Genomic DNA, 7,816 nt, shown 5'->3' on the forward strand with positions numbered 1-7,816 from the left:
GGGCACATTTGTCAGTCAGAGGGGCGAACGGTTCTCGAGTTACGTGGATTACAGACACAGTAACACAGAGACGTGATGCATTTATTGTAAGATTAGGAAAAAAGTACCCAACTGCAACGACGGAAGCCGGGAGAAGGCGGGACATCCGCTTTGCTCCCGAATGCTTTGCAGAGCTTTCTCTGCACAGACTATACGACGGAAGCTTTTGAACACTGTGGGAGGCAACCGTCTGGCTCCAGAGACCACATACAGTAGATATAGACCTTTATCGACCCTGAGGCAAGTTCAGTTGTCATAGAAACACTGCAGTAAGGATGAAACAAAGACGACAAGTACAGAGTGAGTGGTAAGATAAAACACTAATTAAAATAGATTAACTATTTCATGTCAGACTGCAATGGCTTTTGGCATTTTATTTTGCCGTTTCAGTCTGAAACAGAAGCCTGCATGTTTCTGAACCAATCAGAGAGTCCCATCCTTTCAGGCCTTAGGGCTGATTCATACTCCTATTTAACCGCTGTAGTGCCGAAATGATTTCGGCTCGTCAGAAATTTTCAGTAGCACCGAAGAGCCGACTTTACGACGGTACCCCCCCCCCCCCCCCCCCGAACCTTAAATGACGTCTACAGAGCCAAACCGACTTTTATTCGGCTCTAAAATAGGAGTATGAATCGCGCCTTAGAATGGGACGTTAGAATCTTAATCACTCCACCCGTGTGCAGCAGAGCTATACGGTTTGTTTACAATGAGAGAGAAACGGCCAGCTAAGCATGCTTGCTACTACGTGGCTTATTTCTAACCTATAACCAAAGGTCGCAATTAACTATGGAATGGTGCATTTCCCGTCAGTTTGTGTGTTGGTTGGTTGGTTGGTCGGGGTGAGAGAGCACGTGACATCACTTGACATCAATGGGATGAAGCACGTGACATCACCTGACATCATCAGGGATGGAGCACGTGACATCACGTCACATCAATGGGATGGAGCACGTGACATCACCTGACATCATCAGGGATGGAGCATGTGACATCAGCATATTATTTTATATTTAGTTAAATATAAATTTGTCTCTCTTTTCTCATAGAGTTTTAGAAGTTTTAGAAATGTTTTCTTACTAAACATTCTACAATTGAAATGGACATCATTACTAAAATTAACAAGCGAGCAGCAATTTATCATCTCATAAATGCCTTTGCCGTATACAGCCAAATCCAGTTTACAGCTAAAGTGTTTTTCTGAGTATTACTTTCAGATAAGGAGTGAAAAGCCATTATTTGCAGAAGATGGCACTGAATTGGCAAGCGAAGCTTCTCCTAACCTGAGCAGGCTTTGTTTGTCTCTAGAATGAATAAACGAGGACAGAGGCTGAAAAGGAAAATGCCACCATAGAATACAGATCAGCTTCAAATTAATGTCCAGATTCAATGAAAAAAATAACAACTCAATACTTTTAAACGGGACCTGACTTGGCTGTTTACCTTAACTGCTTTTTTCTGTCTACACTTTCTTTGCCAAAAAATAGCCAATCTACAAGCTTGTAGATTTGATATTTTTGAGTAATGTTCCCCCAGAATATAGGACTACTTTCATGAATAAATGAATGAATGAATAAATTAATGCTTGATGTTCAAAATGTTTGGAAAAAATAGTCAATTTACAAGCTCATTGCATTACATCGTGAACATCAAATATATCTGCTGATCTACAGTATGTTAGTCTAGATTAGGTCCCCACCTTTTTTTTTCAACCTCGGGGGATTGTACAATTATTTTGGGGGTCCCCAAATGATTAAAAGAAAATGGAAATGAAGAGTTTACATAGTACACATAGTACATGCATAAACTTTCCTTAATGATTATATCGGGTTTCAGTATTTATTTATTATATATTTTCTATATTATTAAGGTTATTTTAGCAGTCAGTTTGTATTTGGGGTGGGGAGGGGGGGGCGGGGCAGGGGGCGCGAGACATGGCCAAAGCATTTCCGGGGGTCCCCAGCCAAAAACGTTGAGAACCCCTGTTCTACACCAACCTCTTCAGAGAAAATAGCCAATCTGTAAAGCTCACAACGTGTCACATTTCGACACATGAGATTGTAGCGCAGCTATTTTCACCGCCAGAAAAGGGACGCTAGGGTTCATGTGGTTAAACTAAGCGTGACTAGAGGCCATCGGATTATGTCATAAACTATTGTCAGTAGAGTTGTTATGGCAGAGAACAACCGCCCTTCATGAGCTTAGAATCAAGTTCTAATAATAGCAGACTTCACAGCAGCACAATCCCTAAACTGCTCCTTTGTCTAAGACAAAACAAAATCATTTTGTCTCAATCCGCAAAACTGTTTGTATAATAAATACATAATTAAATCATAATGAGGTTCAAAATTAAGTGAAATGTGCCCTAGCTTTGCTTGTTAGCCTGTGGTTATCCCCTTAAATCTAGAAAACTCAACTCATCAAAACAAACAAGGCATTTGCATGCTCATCTCATCCTGACAAGTCAGAGTGCTTCACTAAATGAGGCCCTGGGGGGGGGACACACAGAACCCTGTGATTACACCAGTTTGGAGTTAAATAGTCTGAATAGTCCAAAGACAAAAATAGTAATCCAGTCTGGCAGTGTGCCGCGGATTCGACTCCCAATCCTGACGGCCTTTACTGCGTGTCACCCCCCCCCCCCCCCCATCTCTCTCTCCCCATTTCCTGTCAGCCTACTGTATACCTATTCCTCTATACAAAATAATAAATAAATAAAAGCGAAAGCCCCAAAAAAAATATATAAAAAAAAAAAACTTAACCATTTGAAAATAGACAATCTACAAGCTCACAACGTGTCGCAGTACGACACATTGTGTGCTTCTATTTTCAGATGTTTTATTTACCGGTAGTTATTTTTTAACTATTTAACAGCACCATCTCGTATGTGGGTCTCTCCAGCACTACATATTTTCAGATTGGGGTTTGATAAACACTGGTTTTAGCAATATGCTCTGATGCACACTAGACCACCTCTCTGCTTTCATTAGAATAGTTAGAAGAAGATGTTGAGTCCTGTGAGTAAAGACACAATACCTGGAGAGGCAGAGAGATAAATGGAGATAGTGGAGGAAACCTATATCGCTGAGCAGAAGAGACAATTCTCCAGGTGACGCTAGGCCGGAGGCCACATGCACCCTCATAGAGTATGTACATACTGAAATACACACCAGTGCATTCCACATCCATACTGACCTCATGCCATGGTGCATCTGCAACGACCGATAACTGTGCTCTCATGCACGCCAATGTGCTTGTGCACACACACACAGGCTGTGTGTGTGCGTGTGTGCATGTGCGTGTGTGCATGTGCGTGTGTGTGTCTGATGTATAGAGTTTAAACTATTCATGAATGATAAGCAGTGCAGACAGGTGCAGGGCTGGAATCAAAGCATGAGCAGCAGCTACTAATAGTTGCTAATAACACACACACACACACACACACACACACACACACACACACACAGTCACACGCAGTCGTGTCGTGCACGCACGCACAACATTAAACACTGTGTAGTGCCTAAAGTCCTATACTTAATGGCACTACTGGTTGCCGACGGCCAGGTGAAAGTTCTTACGTGTGCCAGTACAAACTGATCTCCAAAACATGTTTAACTTTGCTTTATTCTCGGCAGTCATTTTCCTATACAACATACAGATAAAATAATAAGAAAGAAACAGTAACAAACACAGGCGACCAGCCCTCCTGAACACAGTGGAAAACTGTTAGCCTGTTGGTGGAGAACACACCGCACATTGATGTTTGGTCAGTGTTGAAGATCTGGGTCTGCCGGGCGCGGTCCAATCCAGCCCAGATGATCTTTTGTGCTGGCTGCTGCTGCTGAATTCCCCCGGTAAGCCCCCCTATGGCTCCGACCGGGTGGCAATCGCCAATCGATCACCTCCAATGACAGCAGAAGCAGCTTTCAGAAGATAGCTGTGCTGATGCCCCCGGTAAGAACCCCTATAGTTCTGTGCGGGTTGTAACGATCATCTGATCTTCAAACAGCAGAACACCCTTGCAGGAGATCACATTCGCTGCACACAGCTGCTGTCGTGTCCATCTGTCCACACTCCACCAACACATTGTGATTGTCCAAGAGCCCCGCTGGTTCGATTGATTTGCTTCCCAATAAAACAAATCAGCTTCCGTTGAAACGAGGTAGTTTTCCACTTAATACTGCCTAAAGTCCTATACTTAATGGCACTGTACTGGTTGCCGACGGCCAGGTGGAAGTTCTTACGTGTGTACAAACTGATCTCCAAAACATGTCCGTTGAATTTAACTTTTCTTTATTCTCTGCAGTCATTTTCCTATACAACATACAGATAAAATAATAAGAAAGAAACAGTAACAAACACAGGGGACCAGCCCTCCTGAACACAGTGGAAAACTGTTAGCCTCTGCCTTCTGCCACTGGCAACACCTGTGCCTGATCAGGAGCCTGGTTAAATACCTGGACATTGTCAATCAGGAAAACATTAGGTCATAATGGCTCTTACACACTGGATGAGTTTGGAATAAACTTTATGAACCGTAGTATTCTGGGGCCTAACATTCTGCGAAAGTAGCCAATCTACAAGCTCCAACTACAGAACAGCCCATTATTCCCACTTCCCAATAGTCAGTTAGTGTGAAGTTAGGATTATTTACTTTACTTTATTTGTTTATTTAGACGGGACAATGCATGAATGCAATATCTATAATGTATAATAAACAAATTGTACTTGGCGACAGTGGGCCGTCAGACAGGCACGCACAGTCATAAAACTGGTGTGTAAGTAGGCTACCTTAACTCCAAACCTATAACCTTCACCCTAAACTGGTCCCTTGAAAAGTCAGTGACTTGGCAGGACTTTACAGATGTGAGCATTATTTATTGTATATGGCTCATGCTGGGTAACGGTGTGTCACCTCATTGGCTCTGTGCCTTCCAACGGGTACTGCCTGGGACCAGCTGGTATCCCCATGGGGCCTAGCAGGTTGGGAGCGTCCTGATGTCTAATAAAGACCTGATGTGTTGGGACAGCCTCACGATGGACAGGGAGGGACACGGCTGGAATCCATGATCCACAGAAGGGACGGAGTGGACGACAATATTCATGGACAACTCCTCACACGAATGCTCACTGTTTTGATTATTTCTTTCATAAAATAAGAAAGTTCCCTGCGTGTAACCACATGATGTGGGCGAGCACACACGCACATGCATAGTCACGCACGCACGCACGCAGTCACACACACACACACACACACACACACACACACACACACACACACACACACACACACACACACAGTGTCGGGTTGCAGATTGGCTAGCTTGTGCCTTGGGATTTTGACTCCCCTTACAAAGACTATAACCTTTATGGAAGCCGTCCAAAAAATAAAATAAAAGTAACAGTTGACTATTGCCTTCTGCCATCATTTACTGAAATGACTCTGCCAAACTCTGAGTCAGCTATATCTCTCTCTGCCAGTTAGAATAATGGACCCATAATAGGTGAAATGTACTGTATGTAGTTTGGAGCCTATTTGACCTGAACTGGCCTGACCAGATCTCAATCCTCTATTCAGCTAACCTTCCCTGAAGAGCAATTACATCGCAACACCTTGTGAGCTTGTAGTTCAGTCAAAATTGATTACTCACCACATTAAAACCACTGACCCTGAGAAGATCACCAACACCATCAGGAACTCCTATGAAGGGATGACCTGCAGGGTGGTACACGGGCAACAACTCACCAATGCCTTTCATGTGAGGACAGGGCTAAATGGGTTCCTATTGTCACCTTTTGTGTTCCTGTTGGCCATTGACTGGCTCATGAAGACAACTACAGTACAGCTCAGGAAATAAATGGCAGTGGACACCAATTGGACACGATTAGACAACATTGACTTTGCTGATGGCCTGGCTCCTCTTTCCCAACACCAAATGCAGGAGAAGACAAACATAGTCTCAGCCATCTCAACACGCCATGGCCTCACCATCCACAGAGGAAAGAGCAAGGCCCTCAACACGCCATGGCCTCACCATCCACAGATGAAAGAGCAAGGCCCTCAACACGCCATGGCCTCACCATCCACAGAGGAAAGAGCAAGGCCCTCAAAATAATCACTGTCAGCATGACCCCATCACACTAGAAGGTGAAGTAGTAGAGGAGGTGGAGAGCTTCACCTATCTAGGCAGTATCGTTGATGTGAAATTTAAAAATGGCAAGTCTTTCCATCAGCTGAAGAATGTCTGGGAATCATCAGATCTTCCCATGAAATCCAATATCAGGACCTTTAATTGCATAAAGCCTGTTCTGCTGTACGGAGCAGAACTTGGAGAACAACCGTGAACACCATGAAGAAAATCCAGACATTCATCTGCCTTAGAAGAATCAGACATCAGTAACCGGGAAATTGGCAATCAACAATTCAACACCCTGTGGAGGAAGAAATCCTCTAAAGACGCTGGCGATGGATTGAACACACACTACAAGCCTGCATCTAATATCACAAGACACGCCATGTTCTGGAACTTATAAGAGAGAAGGAAGAGGGGAAGACGAAGGAACACCTGGCAGCGTGACATATGCAGATGTGAAGAGATCTGGCCACTCTATTGGGGACAGCTGGAGAAAATGGCCCCGGACTGGGATGCCTGGAGAGCTCTTGTTTATGGTCACAGTTGGGCGATAGGTGTATAATGAAGCCTTGAATTAATGGACATTTTTAGTTTTTGTCGCATTCTTCTTCCTATGCCAATGATTCAATGACCGGGTCATTGACCAGAGAGACTCAATTGAGTATTGTACCGAAGACTCCTCTGGTCTGGGATGTTTAATTAATCGAAAATAAGTAATTTCTTGGGTGAACTACAGTACTCCTTTAAGCTGAAGCGAGCAGTTTCTCCTGAACACTACCAGAGGCTCTGTGCATATCAGGACTAGAGCTGCTTTGTACTACGACGGGCTTCATTTGCATATATTACTAATGTAAGTTAGTGTGCTGTGTGCGTGTGCGTGTGTGTGCATGTGCGTGTGTGGTCTGAGCTCAATGCGACTGCATGGGCTCTAAAAATACATACAGTACTCTGAAGCTTGCTGTATGAATGTAATGTCTGGGCTGGATGGAACATTTATGTGCAACACGGATCGCGGTCGGGCAGGAACCTCATATTCGGTCAAATAATAAAATGAGAATAGCTACAAGCTCACAACAGTTCTTAAAAGGATCCCTGGCTAATAAGACAACTATGCCTTAAAACATTATACTTTTACTATTTCTTTCATAAATAAAGAATCTTTCACTCAATAGCAACTGCTCCTGTCGCAAGTTTATCCATATGTTGTCCATATGGTCTAGCCCTATGGATATGGAATGTATGGAATGCATATGCTAATAAATAAATAAAAAATAATACTTCCTAAGGATAATATGAGCATCAAAGCAATATTTTAAATACTTTTTTATTGGCACGTGCATTCCATAGGACTGGACCACACATATGAAATCATCAACTTGCGACAGGAGCAGTTCCTATTGAGTTAAAGATTCTCTATTCATGAAAGAAATAAGATATTTAAGGTGTTTTTTAGTTTTTTTTTTGTTACAGAGGTCAACTATAAGACATATTTGTCTTATCAGCCAAATCACAAAAAATAAAAGGAATGGTATTGGGCATACTAGGTTTTCACCTGGCAGTGATGATATGGTGATGATATGGTATACACATGTCTGTGTGTGTGTGTGTGTGTGTGTGTGTGTGTGTGTGTGTGTGTGTGTGTGTGC

The 7,816-nt window shown here is 43.1% G+C and overlaps 1 protein-coding gene across 2 annotated transcripts in view; it reads right to left on the minus strand.

Moving 5' to 3' along the window:
• The window catches only part of itfg1 (integrin alpha FG-GAP repeat containing 1), a 145,664-nt gene that overhangs the window by 69,331 nt on the left and 68,517 nt on the right, over positions 1–7,816 (minus strand). The gene's annotated exons all lie outside the window — the stretch shown is intronic.

Source organism: Protomyctophum bolini, assembly GCF_963924005.1.
Source record: "Protomyctophum bolini genome assembly, chromosome: 1".
In the NCBI taxonomy this organism is placed as follows: domain Eukaryota; kingdom Metazoa; phylum Chordata; class Actinopteri; order Myctophiformes; family Myctophidae; genus Protomyctophum; species Protomyctophum bolini.